The following is a 15,731-nucleotide window of genomic DNA, read 5'->3' as shown; positions in this document are numbered from 1 at the left end:
TAGATACACATGAAAGATAGTTGCAAAACTTTAAGTTACATACATAAAGTAAAATCAAAAGAAATACATGTTATATAACCAATGTTAATAAGAATTAAGAGACATAAATAACACCATGTGTTGTAAGGAAAGAGATACCTCCAAAGCTTATGTTTGTTTTATGTGGGAAGGCTTGTCTAAGTCGACTATCTATATTTTCCAGCATATTCTAGCCAATGAAGCTCATTTCATCAATCAAAATATACTTGATATTTTGCATCTCTTGTTGAAAGCTTTCAAGTCTTGTCCCTTGTAATTGGGAAAAATTTGTAATTGGAATCTGTAACTTTGAATGAATGCTAGATGCTCCTATATTGAAAGCTACAACTCTAGTTGGTGAAAGCAATAGAAGTAGAGAAGGATTTGTCATTGATGCCATCTAAAGAGATTGATTGATGGCACCAATTAGATAAGACTTTCATGTTCCCATTGTTCCTTGAATTATCATAAATAAGGGGATTTTCCACTTGATTGCTATGGTAGTGTGTTAGAATAATGTCAACTACCTTTTGCTGCTTGTGACTAAGAGTTGTAAAGTTGATGCACTGTGGAATGCCATCATACATAAGACATCCATGCTTTTTCATTTCAGGTATGAAATTTATTGCTCAGATTGTCTCCTCTTCAGTTTGATATTCACTGTAGCAATTTGTATTTCTATCAATATCTCTCCTTCCCAACATGTCAATTTCAGAAACTGGCATATGTTGACCACGGTGTAACCTAGATATTATTTCCCACTCATGTTTTGTAGTATTTTCCTGAATGGTTCTATTATCTTCCATCTCTGAATCACTTGAAGGTTCATCATTTTGTGCATGTTCTTTCCTTTGGACATGCCAAGGATTGTAGTTGAATGAGTCTTAATTTGCTACTATAGTATCATCATCATGACCAATGTCTCTCTCAACATTATGAAAAGGTTTGTATAGTATCAACTCAGAAAAACAAAAGTCCACCCATTTATCAGAATCTCATGGAGGAATAGTATAATACCTAGGAAAAACTCTAACAATAGTTTCTTTCTTTCTTGGGCTTCATTTATTATCTCCTCTTCTTTTGGGATTATATATCTAGGACCTTGCTGCATCAATCAAATTGATACCTTCCATAGAAATTCATCTCATTTTATAACCATCAACAAAAGATTTTGTGAGTTCTTTCTCATTTCCATCATCATTGATTACCACGGGTTTGAAAACCTCATGCAAGACATTTAGATTGACAAATTTTATGCTGTACTTCACGAACAGAAGTTGTAATAACATATGACATGTTTCTTGAGCTCTAATATCTCTTTCTATAACTGTCTCAATTAAAAGCTTTCTATATGCCCGTGATGCCAAATCATCAACATTTTCAAGATTTGAAAGATGCATCAACATTTGTTGATATGTTTCAGAGCTTTTCTCTGCTTTTGTTGCATACTTCACAATATATTTGATAACTGCATGTCTTGAAAGGACAAGTTACCAATCAATGTTGGCCCTCCATAATTGCAGTATGTACCAATTGTGTGTATTAACTCTATCATCATTTCTTGCTGGTTCAAATTTTCTCTCACCCGAATTTGCATCTATGTATAAATTTGACTCATCCAAATTTAATTTCCAAGGAGCATTATACCTGAAACATTGGTAAATACATATCTTATCAATCATTGTTGAAAAAGGTGAAATAGATAATTTAGATATAAGTTTTTTTGAATTTGATTAATCTGCAAACCATGTGCCTTCTTTTTTTATGACTCCCTCCTTATAGACCGTGTGTCTTTCAACACAATTAAGTATCTATTCATAATCTTGATCTATATCCATCTCAACAAGTTGTGTTGTATTCTTGAGGCATGGATGCTGACCAAAATTCTAGAAGACCTAAAAAATGATAATTTATATATTATTCTATTGGATTGAGGTGAGAAACATATATTAATATTTAATTGATTTATAATATGAAATTTACATGTATATTTCTTTGATGTGGATCATGTGTAGGATTCCATGCATGAATAATGGAGTCAAAATATCTCTCTGCACTTTTTCGTTCATCCTCATTTGACCAATTAATAGTGTCCATATTTGGTGCCCCTTCAAGCCATAAGAAGCCATGAACATGAGTTGAACCACAATGTTGCCACTCATATCTGCACCAAAAGTCCTTTGCTTTCATACATTTTTCAAGTGTTTCTTTCCTGAACATTGTATTCCTTAAGTGCATGTAATAAGTGACTATATGTGGATAGTCGATGATATTCTACCTTCTCCATTTTTGAGCCTCTTGTGGATCAAAAGGTGGTGTACTAGGCATTAGTGCATGTAAATCAAGCCATTTCATATTGGTAGCACTTAATGTGAAGAACATTGTAGGTGTGCCAAGCTAGTCAAGCAAGTCAGTTAATTCTACTTTATTTTTTGCCCAATATGATCTTGTTCCTCTTAGACTTGTTCCAAACCGCATTAGCCTATCTATAAGATTGTTACGTGGCATATTCTTCATATGTTCATGCAATTCATTAATAGTAATTGGCATTTCATGAAAGCCCCTTTTTGCAAAAATAGATGTTGAACTTTGTGATGTCTCATTACCATGTTCAACACAAAATACCTAAACTGTGGATGTTTTCCAAAATGGTGATCCCTGTATTTGATCAAATGCTTTACAAATTCATGCAAGTATACTCGTTTCATTCTATGCTCTAACCAATCACAACTTCCATCTACAAATTATGTTGGGAAAGCCATGCCCAACAACCCAGATGTGACATACTCGTTGATAGGTGATGCAACTATAGATGGCCACTCAATAAAAGTAGATGGAACTACATCAAGATTATTAATCCAAGGATGAACTAATTCCATTTCCCTTTGAGCATTAGGTGGCCTTGAAACCATAGAGTTTGTGTGCTCAATTATATTACCTTCGTCTATCTCTATGAGAGCACCTAGGAATACAACTTTATTTGCATCAGAGTCAAATTCCATGTGCATCATCTTTAATATATGAAAAATATTCTCATCTATATTTGTAGGAAGGTCATTAAGAGCACATTCATCTATCCTGACATCTGTATAGAATTTATCATTTTCAACTTTGTATTTCAATGCTCTATAAACACAATCCCTATCTAGAGTAAAGTTATATCGTGTACCACGTTGATCCCTTCTTCGAACAATAATGATTGGTAAATGTCCAATTGTGTGTAATGGTATGTCCTTTATACTTATACTGACCGCCAATTGCAAGTGTAACTTGCAATATAGGGTTTACATGTGCAATCAACATCTCTTCAACCTAAGTTAAATTTGCAAGCTCTGGTGGTTGACATCCCGGATCCATATTATTTGCAGATGAAAACCTAGGAATTCCTGTCTCTTGATGACACCTATTGCATATTGGACCCTCACTAGTGCGATATACTTTCATTCCTACATATGACTCCTGACAAACATAACACATATTTGGTATTTTCAAACAATCTATCTGATATCTAAACTGCATTTGGAATCTTCTAAATTTGGATTGAAGCATACCATTTGGGTTGGGCATGTTTTCTGTATCATTGTGAAGCATACCATTTGGGTTGGGCATGTTTTTTGTTCATTGTGAAGCATACCATTTGGATTGGGCATGTTTTCCTTATCATTTTGCAATTCTAAATCAACTTGTATGTCACTTCCATGTTGTGGTGTTTTTGGTACATGTTCTATGGATGGTGAGCATACATTCTCAATATTTAGTTGATTATTTATATTTGAAGGATGGTCATATATGTGGCTTGGTTTGGTTTGAGGATGTTGAACTTGGTAGCTTTTTGAATTTTTAGGAAGGACCCTCTCAGAAGTACATTGATGATGGTTTCTCTCTGCATTTTGCAGATCTTGATTTTTAGTTTCTAGTTGTTCAACTGTTATTTCTGCACTTCTTCTGGCATATCTTTGCCTGTGCCCTTGATTTTCTATTTCTCTTTGTTGTTCTCTTTCAAGTTCTGTTTGTTGTTGTTGTTGTTGTTGACATCTCTAATATTCTCTATGATACTCTCTTTGATATTGTCTTTGGTATTTTCTCCTTTCCTCCTTTGTCTCAAAATTCAACCTAGGTCTCACCATAGCTAGTAGGGAAAAAACATTAATGAAGTAACATCTATATATATATATATATATATATATATATATATATATATATATATATATATATATATATATATATATATATATATATATATATATATATATATATATATATATATATATATATATATATATATATATATATAGATATATACATGAAAAATATTTCACCAATAAATATTATTAAATGTGAATTAAATTCTGTAAATAATGTATGCTTGAATGAAGATAAATAACCTTAGAAGAGTAACATATGTTTGTATACAAATGATAAATACACAACCAATGAACCTTACTATTTGTTAGTAAATAGTTTTTTCCTTCCAAAATTAAATACAAAGAATGACTCCAAATGCCCAAATAGAAGAACAACTACCACTAACGGTTGGAAATACTATCATGAGATTGATAGCTTTCCTCTAAATTGAGAGGTATAGCTCCCTCTTAGAAAGATATTCAAAGAATTTTAATAGTTGGTTATGCCTTTTACCAGAAGACACCAAGGATTTCTAACATCCACTCATCAACATGAGATGAACGTGATTATAACGTTAATAAGTTGATAATGAGAGAAAAACCAGCAAATAGCCATAGGACTATCTACCAAGTCTTTCACATTGCAGAGAAAATTGGGAGAGAGAAAGCTGTAAACATCTTTATGCAAAAGTGTGAATACATAACCATAAGATTGCATATATCACATCTGACATAATAATAAAGAACTGCATCTCAAACAAAAATAAAAGGACTCCAAAATCCTTTCAAATTAGAAACAAAAATGCATATGACTATAAAATCAAACACACCAATGTCCCTCTTTATTTCAGAGGCATGATAAAACAATAATAGTACTATTCCATCCCCTTATTACAATCAACCTGCAAAAAATGAAACTGCTTCCTCTGCTACAAAATAGAAATCTCTTCTCCCTCTAGCAGCAGCTATAGAACTTCTCCACAGAAAAAGAAGAACCCCTCTCTTATTATTCTTTGTACTATTTATCTTCTCTTTTTGTCCATTTTTTTTCAGTTTGAATAACTGTTTCTTGAAACTGCTCCCAACCTTTCATATTCCACTGTCCATTATTGAGTAAGAGTGATGTATCAAAAATAATAATAATAAACATTATGATATTGCTTACATTCGTCCAAACTCCTCTTATGGACACCTATCACTACAAAAATGAATGGCATGTGCATGTTGGACAAGTGGCATATGCTAGTTACAGATTGCAATTATAATCCTGTAACTATCATTAATATACTGCCGCACTCAAACAGTCATAACTTTTGATCCCTTAGGAATCTTGCAAAATGGATTGGATGAAATTGAGATAACTAGGTTTCCTCAAACATATCCGAATTTCAACTCAATCCAATGGTTGGATTAAAATCCGTGGGACCCGCAATTTTTATGATTGCAGAACATTTTGCATTTGCTGGTATGTTGATAGACCCGCATACAGTCCATCATAACTTTTGACTTTGAGCAAATTTTGAAAATCGCTTTGGTGAAGATTTATAAAACTTGATTTTCTACAATATATCAAAAATTGAGAAAAATCCAACAATGGGATAAAAATTTATGCTCCCTAGATTGTGACTGTTATTTTAATGCAGACAAAAATCTGTAGTTACAGGCTGTATTAAAACTGACAACAATATATACACCAATACCTGCACTTGAATCTCATGTTGGAATTTACTTGTAAGATGCATAAGAGCCTACCTATTATGTCTCCACTGTAAATGCCCATATTCATTTACGAATTTATCAAGCGCCTGAAAAGCCAAAACATATTACTTATAATGAAATAAGGCTCGATTTTGAACTCATATCTTCCATTATCATCAATGCATCTTTCATTGCAGATAAAAATGATTTCCTTTGACTTCCATCTCATCTCATTATCCACCATCCTCTTCTGGCCTCAGGTCTTAGACTTGGAACCTTGAAACAGGGTCTGAGCTTAATTTTGAATTTGAGCCGCACATTCCAACTGCTGAATCTGGGTCATTGATCTGTGAACTGCATACTTGAAACTGTCCATGAGCTTTGAAATTAAGAACGGTGTATTCTTTTCAGGCTTCACCATTTCAAATACAATTTTGAAGCTCCCAATCTTGATTGAATCATAATGATTCTCGAACTTCTGATTGCTAGGGCTGAAATTGAAACTTTGAACTAACACTGCACTTTGCACCAACCCAGGATGAACTTGAAGTTGAACTTGAACTGGCTAGAAGATTCAACTTCGACTTCAACACTCGAAAGTATATTATGAACTCATTGAACTTGAAGTTGAACTGACCCGAAGGTTCGACTTCAAATTCAACTTGGGCATTCCCACAACTTAAATGTTTGGCATTAAGGCTAAAGAAAAATATAAGTGTAACACTATTACAATGTAGAAAGAAATTGGAGAAAGTTATTGTGCAAGTAGATCAATGAGATGATATAAGCATCAAAAAGTATGCATAGAGTATCCATAAATGGAGAGAAACATTGGAGAGAGTTTATTATATTGTAAAAGTATATATTAATAAAGGGAAAAAAAGAGCATGAAGAATTTAAAAAATAAAAATAAATTAAAAGATTTATGAAAGTGTATAATTTGATTATGAAATATACAACATCAAGATAAATAGTCAAAAAAGATTATTACATCATGGAAATCAATAATCTTATTTATTACATCATTTTATTAAAAAATAGATAAGTACATGATGTTGTATTTTACAATACAAAATATCAATACCAAAAATAATAGGAAGTCCACTTTAGAAGATAGTGAATGTTCACTTTCTACAATACCAAAAATAATAGGAAGCCCACTTTAGAAGATAGTGAACGTTCACTTCCTAATAGAGTAGAATAGTTTCCAAAGAAGATGTGGGTGTCCACACAAAAAAGAACCAAGAGCATATTCACCACCACTACCTTAATATTCACCTTCTGTTAACCCAATCATGAGATTGACGCAAGCGAGCTCGAGAATAGGGTTCAAGAGTTTGGGTATGTGGAAAGTAGATTTCAAAAAATTATTGTTGACTTAGGGGGGACTAAAACTTGTTGACAACCACTCTAGACCACCAATAATCATTCTGAAAGGCATCTACAGCCAAATCGAATGGAATGTATGTTGGTAGTGGAACAACCGGTGGTGTAGGTCTAATATGATCAGCAAAAATCTCTTCGATAAGAGGTTCTCGAGTCACCTCATCTATAATAAAGTGATCGTATTGAATAACAAATGTTGGCCTTTGAGCATTTTGCACTCAACCAATTACGGTGCTAAGGAATCATGCTCCCTGGAAGCCATCATTGTCACAACACACTTCGACTTTCATTCCATAGTCAAAATTCATGATGTGCACCTTTAATATAAAAAGAGTACATAAAATCTTTTCAATCACATGTATTTAGTTCAAAATAAGATTATAAAGGAATAGTTAGTATTGAAATACATGTTAGAAAAAATTACATTCTAAAATTTATCTAAGCATAAAAATTACATTGTAATGTTGAAAAATGGTGGCATTGCCTTCCACATTTCAAACATTAAACTTATTTATGGATAAAAATTACATTCTAATATTGTATGAAAAAATTACATTCTAATATTCTATGAATAAATTACATTCTAATGTTTGAAAATGGTGGCATTGCCTTCTACATTTCAAACATTAAACTAATTTTTGCATAAAATATATTTGAATAAAAGAGTTAGCAATATAATATAAGAAAAATGGTGGTATTGCCTTCTACTTTTGAAAAATTATTTATGGATAAAAATTACATTCTAACATTCTACGAAAAAATTACATTCTAATATTCTACAAAAAAATTACATTGTAATGTTTGAACATGGCAGCATTGCCTTCCACATTTCAAACATTAAACTAATTTATGCATAAAATGTACCCTAATTAATGTGTATCTACACTTTAATGGATCTATTAGCTAAATAACTCAAACCACTTCCAACACATTCACATTGAACTTGTCTGAATTTTAAATACCCAACATGCAATACTTTTAATAACCAAATTCTTTTGTATTTGTGATTGTTAAAATTCTAGCATAGTGCTACAAAAATTATAATATATAAAGTAAACAGGAGAAATAATTGTATCTAGTATTCCTATGAATGAATGAAATTTTTGGTATGCTCCATCTTTTTATGGTGTGTTTCTGTTCCTACGAATGTGTATCATATTCTTCCACGAACGAATGTGATACATGATGGAAGGACGAATACAACTGCATCCAAACATGGAAAAAATGTATGAGCTATTTCTAATAAAAAAATGAAGTGGAAGAGCCTAAAAGTGGGGCAGTATAGATGGGCAATGGCTAAAGGGTAAACTATTTTGTTTACCCGTGTCCCTGTGCCTAGCCTGTACTCTACTTGCCGTTAGTGCAAATGTACCCTGCCAGAGCGTTCGTCCCCTTGCACACCCACTGACACAATGTCAGAATTGAAAATCGCGTACAGTTTATACGAAAGGCTCAACCCTTTTTCAATGACAGTGAAAAGTTACATTTTTCATTTGTAAATTTTTTTGAGAGAAGTTGTAAAGGTTAAGAATATTAAGAAGATTAATAGTAATGTATTTTTTTTTATTTGTAATCAATTTTTAACTTATTTTATTTTGTTTATTATTTTAAATATATAAACTTAAAAGATAATACAAGTAATAAACAAAATAAAATAAGTTAAAAATTGATTGCAAATAAAAAAAAAATACATTACTATTAATCTTCTTAATATTCTTGACCTTTACAACTTCTCTCAAAAAAATTTACAAATGAAAAATGTAACTTTTCACTGTCATTGAAAAAGGGTTGAGCCTTCCATATAAACTGGACGCGATTTTCAATTCTGACACGGTGCCAGTGGGCGTGTAGGGGGATGGACGCTCTGGCAGGGTACATTTGCACTGACGGCAGGTAGGGTACAAGCTAGGCATAGCGGCAAGGGTAAACAAAATAGTTTACCCTTTAGCCGTTGCCGTATAGATGGGGAGATAGAAACTACAAGTCGTAAATGAAGAGTAATTTAATAAAACATTAAAGAAACACCGTGCTCCAAATATGACGTTGTTGTTTCCCATCTCGCTTATGTCATCTCCTTTACATCATACTTCACACCACCCACTTATAAAATTGGCCACTTCAAAAAGATTGAAAAAATATATTTTTTATGGGAGCAACCAAAAATATGACCCCACATCGGAGCCTCGTTGATGAATGAGGTAAAATGACAACTCCACCATCACGAAATTATTACACTTAGTCAAACCCTAATATTGCAATTAAAATAGAGGGAGGAAAAGAAGACGACATTTTCAGAAGTCGCTCGCTCTTTTGAATTAGAAAATAAAGAAGACTAACACAATACACAATATTCACCACAACTTGTAACTAAAATATGTCTCAAATTTTATAAGTTTGGCTTTCTTTAAAAATAGATAATATGAAGTAGTGTGATGTTGCTAAGGGATGGCTTGATAGGCTAGCTCATAAAATAATGTGCAAATAATCAAGAACATAACTAATAAAAAATGAAGAGCAAAAATGTGCAAGTAACATCTTCAATAATACGTGGATTAAGTAACATCCGATTTGATGCAACTGTTTAATTTGTGTATTTTCAAGACTTAAGGAGAAGAATGTGGGTGGCTCATGAAGGGAAGTTAGTGACCCCGCCGTGCTAAGAGCGCAGTTCCGCATGTGAAGGATGGTCAAACAATACAATTTACATTAAAAAATAATTAATATTTGTTTGATTTATATTAATTTAATCGGTTTTGAAATTAAGGATGGTGAAATTCCAATACGAGAGAAGTTGACGGTGAAAGCATCTCTTTTAGTTCAGAAAATGTCATGAACATGACATTTAGAAGGGCATGCCTAAGATAAGAGATAACCGAGCGAAACCCTTCAAGATAAGATGGTAAAAAAGAGTTGAAAACCAAGTTAATATTTCCTAGAATGAACCCACACAAACGGCATAGCAACTGAAGAGCATGAAGAACAAGAACATGTGAAAAATAACAGAGCAAGAATTCTAGAGAGCCTAATTAGGAAGAAGAGAGAAATTCCTTCTTTGATAGCTCAGGTAGCATTCTCTAATCCATTTGAAATCCTCAAGGATAGAAGAAGTGCATACAAAGAACATGATGAAAGTTGATCAAAGGATATTGTCACCTTTATGGCACAAGTCCTTGACGTTAAGAGATCAAATCAAGGGACCGTGACCAACTCATGCAACAACATAGAGAAAAAACAGAAGAATTAATTAAGATACAACAATGAGTGGAAGATTGTCATTTTAGAGTATATTGCAAGAATCAACAACAACTTGAAACACATATCGATTCAAACATATATGAATATGCCACAGAAAGAAAGACCAGTATTTATGAATGAAATATGGATGAAGAAATTTAAATTGCCACCATACTTGACTCATGACTTCTATGGTCGATAATCACTTTATCCTGGCTTAAATGCCTCCTTTGGATCTCCTCAGGATAAGAGAGTTTTGTAGAATAGAAGAGAGACAGATATCAGTATGACAGAATATGACAAGGCCAACATATTTAAGGATTTAGAATTGTCCTTACGGCTTCCTGCCGTTACATGAGTTAAATTCGAATTCTTTAATTCGATCATCTTGAAAGAATGAAAAGGAATAGGAAACGTTTGAAATGGCCAATACCAGGAAACGTTTGAAATGGCATATTTGCATGGCTAATAGTTCAAAAAGGAAAAAAAAATTTAAATGGATGAAATGCCTGTTAGGTTTATCACATTAATTAGGTTAGTTTTTGTGTTTAGATTAGATAAATAAAGTTAGTTCAATATATAGTTGTGGGACGTTATTCCCGTAAGTGGTTGCTGTAAGGAGAGATAAAACTATATAAAGATGCTCAGACATCAATGTAATGATTCAATATTATTCGTGTATTATTCTAGTATCATTTCAATGTCATTTTCATTATCAATTCTTTATGTTTTGGAATGTATCCTAAAAATTTGAATCAATAGTTTCTCTTTCATTTCATATTTTCAGTTTCACATTCTTTGGGCCTGTTATAGTGGTATTAGAGCAAGGTATATAGGCAATGGAGAGTTAATGGTGAGATGAAAATGTGTTGTGACCAGCAGTGATGATAATGCTTGTATGCAACAGTGAAGTTGGCATTGCATTCATTATAAATGCAAGAGGAATGATTTTGATATTTTGCTTGGCCTTTCATAATTTGTAAGTTGCTTTGGTTCATATGCTTTTGGAGAACCATTTCCTATAGCCTTGGATGCATTTTAATTTGTAAGCAGTGTTCACTTTTCTATTGTGCATTTTATTTAAGTTGCTTGATTTTCTTTTAAATCAATCAAGAAGAAAATGGATAAAATGTCTACTATTGCTAAGTTTGAAGGTTTTGAATTCTATATATGGCAAATTAAGATACAGTTTCTTTTGGTTGAAAAAAATCTATGGGATATTGTATGTGGATTGGTGAAAAAGCTACAAGTTTTTTGCTATAAAGAATAGAAGTAAATAGTCCAGGCTGGAGGAAATGGAGGTTGGAGGATTTTTATCATCTCAAGCTAGCTTCTCGCTTGGAGATGATTACTGCATGAGAGGCAACTATTTGTGTCCCTGTAAAGTTGGGGCTTGGCCAATTCCTCCCTGAAGATAAGAGGGGAATTGATAGATTTGTGTCCCTACAGAAAAGAGGGGGCTTGGCTATGTGATTTTCCTTCTACTGAGTAAGGAGGGGCAAGATTTCAAGAATGGCGTTTGAGACACTCGGAGGAGATGTCGACTTTCAGAGGAAAGACGTCCAAACATATTAGTGGTGATTGTTTCTACAACACTTGAGGAGGCGTTAGACACACTCGGAGGAGATGTAGACTTTCGGAGGAAAGGCGTCTCATGTGTAGCACCAAAGGAGGCATCAATCACACTCCATGGAGATGTGAAAATGTGGAGGAACTATGTCTCATTGTGTAAAAGAGGTAGAAACAATGTTTTTATGAGGCCAATTTCAGGATTTGCAATCTGAAGTTGGGATATGAGGGCAACTTCAGGATTAGGATTTGAAATCTAAAGTTGCGGAGAAAGATTGGTGAAGGAGCTCAACTTTAAAATTAGGCTTTGCAATCTGAAGTTGCAGATTACTTTCAAAGATTGGTGAAGGAGCTTCATCAAAGTTTATCATCTTGGTGAAGGCTTTTCAATTTTGTTAGATTAATGTAATAAAGGGGAGAATTTTGGACTTATTACATTAATTAGGTTAGCAAGAATGATTGTTGAATTAATGTAATAAGGGGGGAATGTTAGGTTTATTACATTAATTAGGTTAGTTTTTGTGTTTAAATTAGATAAATAAAGTTAGTTCAATATATAGTTGTGGGAAGTTATTCCCGTAAGTGGTTGCTGTAAGAGGAAATAAAACTATATAAAGATGCCCAGACATCAATATAAATGATTCAATATTATTCGTATATTATTCTAGTATCATTTCAATGTCATTTTCATTATCAATTCTTTATGTTTTGGAATGTACCCTGAAAATCTGAATCAATAGTTTCTCTTTCATTTCATATTTTCAGTTTCACATTCTTTGGGCCTGTTACAACGCCACCCACATAGCCCACTACAGCACCCCCCCGCATAGTCCACCTTGGCGGCAGTTACTGTCGCTGCTTATTATCGCTATCAACAGCATAATTAAAATGCATTTATAAAATTATTTTTAATTGAATTAGTTTGTAACCGCTCCCATTTCTTTTTTATTAACGGCGAATCTATTTTGACATATTCTTATGCTGGGATTTGTGCTCTGATTGTATAGAATGCCTCTCGGCGTAATAATTATAGTGTATGAAGTTACCAATCATGCAAATCTTGTTATTGTTATAATGATTATATTTGTCCAAGTTTCCCTTTAGCTTGATATGTTTGAGTTACATCTGTATTTTATATGGCTGAGTTGGGCATTACAGGTTACAGGAGATCCAGGCTGTCAAATTCTTTAATTTTGTTTTTTCGGTTTATACAGATGTTTTGCTTCATTGTAGATGGCATTTACGCAAAATCAAGGGTACATTTGTATTTGCAACTGTGGACTCCCTTTTTTTTCCCGGTTAAGCAGTAATACAAACATAACAAAACTGAACTTAAGGTGTTTATGATCTGCACTGATAACAATTTGTGCTCATAATTTTAAAGGGGCAGAGCCCTTGGTAATGCTCGAATTGAGATTCCAACAAAATTATTTCTTTTATAACTAGAAATATAATGGAGGGAGAATTTCCTCACTACCTTACGAACTTATATCATAGCTGATAATTTCTACAGTTCTTACAACAGTTATAGAAGACAACTAAGTACTATTTCCTGAATCTTTGAAACAGGCAAATGATAATGTTGTCCATTACCTGGAAGCATTTTCTACTCCAGGTTGTAGTAAAACATAACACTGCAATCGCAGTCGAAAACCCAACAGCATAGCTCATTCCCAGCCCAACGCCCCACCATACATCGTCCTCCTCCTCTTCTTCATCTGTCTTATCAGCATTTGTGCCTGGCGGAATGGTTGCTGGACAAGATTTGTTTCGGTGAAGGCCGCAACAGGTTGTGTTGAGTTGGAGACCGCACAGATCTGAATTGTTTGAGAAGGATGGTGCATCAAATGTTTCAAATTGCCTCTCTTGTGGTATTCTACCTGAAAGATTATTGTAGGACAAGTCTAGGTAACTCAAGAATGTGAGCAATTGTAGATCCAAGGGAATATTTCCGAACAGTCTGTTGTGTGATAAATCGAGAGACTCCAGATGTTCCAATTTCCCCAAACTCTTTGGGATTTCACCCAAAATATGGCTTCTTGAAATATTCAGAATGACCAAACCTTGAAGCAATCCAATGTTTTGAGGAATGCCACCTGTTAAATTGTTACCTGACAAATCGAGACATTTTACCAGTGCCAAAGATCTTACAAACTCCATATCCCGGCCTTTGTTGACGATCGTCGCTCGATCTACGTAGATTGGAAAAGTTTCTCCATCACCTAAGACTTCAGCACCGACAGTTGTATTTCTCAGAGCCTGCACAGAAGAAATGTTGGGTGGAATGACTCTTAAAAATCTATTGGACGAAAGATCCAAGATTTGAAGAAGTGGCAAAATTGTCACTTCAGAAGGTATTTCGCCTTCGAATCTATTTGATCTCAAGATCAAAATCTTAAGACTTGGAAGGTTCCCTATCCAATTTGGAATGAACCCTCCCATATTGTTATTGTTCAAATCTAGTATCTCCAACTGCTTACACTCTACAAGAGAGGCTGGGATGGACGAATTGAGTCCATTTCCACCCAATTTTAATGCCCGAAGAGAGGTCATGTTTTCATATTTATCTGGCAACTTGCCCTCCAAATTATTGTTCTCTAAGTTTAATATCTCAACTGTAGAAGAATTTTTGAAGCAGGCTGGAATGTTACCTGTAAGCTTGTTGTTTGAGGTCCACAACAGTTACTGTGCATAACATAGATGGTGGAATGCTACCGTTGAGATGATTTTGAGAGAGAAACAAACAGTAAGGATTCGGATATTCACCGAATTCTATTGGAATGGATCCACTGAGTTGATTCTCTGACACGTCCAACAGAGCCAAGCCGTCAGGAAGAAGAGGAAGCTGACCAAGGTGTAAATTATTGCTATGCAAATCCAGATATGTCAAATCGCTAAGTCCCATCAACGAATGAGGTAGAACTCCTGCAAAGCGATTGTGAGAAAGATTGAGACCGTGGAGAGAATTGAGACTCCATATCCACTCGGGAATATTTCCTGCAAGACTGTTGTTGGACAAATCCACATAGTTAACATCATATTGAGTGATCAGGAATGTTGGAATCCCACCTTCCATGTTACATGAATTTAATCTGAGTGTTTGCAAAGAGAACTTTGGAATCCACGTTGGACTGAACTTGACTGTCAAAAAGATTATCAGAAATATCTAGATCTACAAGTTTACTGAGATTATAAATGTGAGACTCTGAAAGAACCGCAGTTAACTGGTTGGATTCCAGGTAAAGGGTTTTCAGTTTAGAAAGACTGGAAATGTTGAGGGGGATGTCACCTTCTAATTTGTTGTTGCTTAGATAAAGCTCTTCCAGGGATACGAGTAGGGAAATGGAAGGGGGGATTTGACCAGTCAAGGCATTGTGGGCCAGAGAGACCTCTGTAATGTAGCGTAGCTTAAATGCAGGGGATGGAATGCTGCCCGTCAATTTATTGTAACTGAGATCAACATGTTCGAGGTTCGGAAGTGCAGTGAAGAGCATTGGAGGGATGGGACCATCCAACTGGTTATGGGAAAGATCAATTTTGGCCAAAGGAAAGTGTCTTCCCAAGGGAGAAGATATTTCCCCAAACGAGGGGATGTGCCCTCTTAACATGTTATAATCGAGATACAATTCTTTAAGAGCTGTAAGATTCGCCATCGTACTTGGAATACTTTCCACATAGCAGTATGAGAGATCCAAGACAGTT

At 34.2% G+C, this 15,731-nt stretch overlaps 1 pseudogene; it reads right to left on the bottom strand.

Moving 5' to 3' along the window:
- Window positions 1-13,574: 13,574 nt before the first annotated feature.
- LOC149559911 (uncharacterized) overlaps window positions 13,575-15,731 on the bottom strand; it is a 132,843-nt pseudogene continuing 130,686 nt past the window's right edge.

This window comes from Cupressus sempervirens, chromosome 4 (assembly GCF_028749045.1).
Source record: "Cupressus sempervirens isolate cs-2001-9-10 chromosome 4, ASM2874904v1, whole genome shotgun sequence".
Taxonomy (NCBI): domain Eukaryota; kingdom Viridiplantae; phylum Streptophyta; class Pinopsida; order Cupressales; family Cupressaceae; genus Cupressus; species Cupressus sempervirens.
This window is presented reverse-complemented; position numbering and strand designations above follow the sequence as displayed.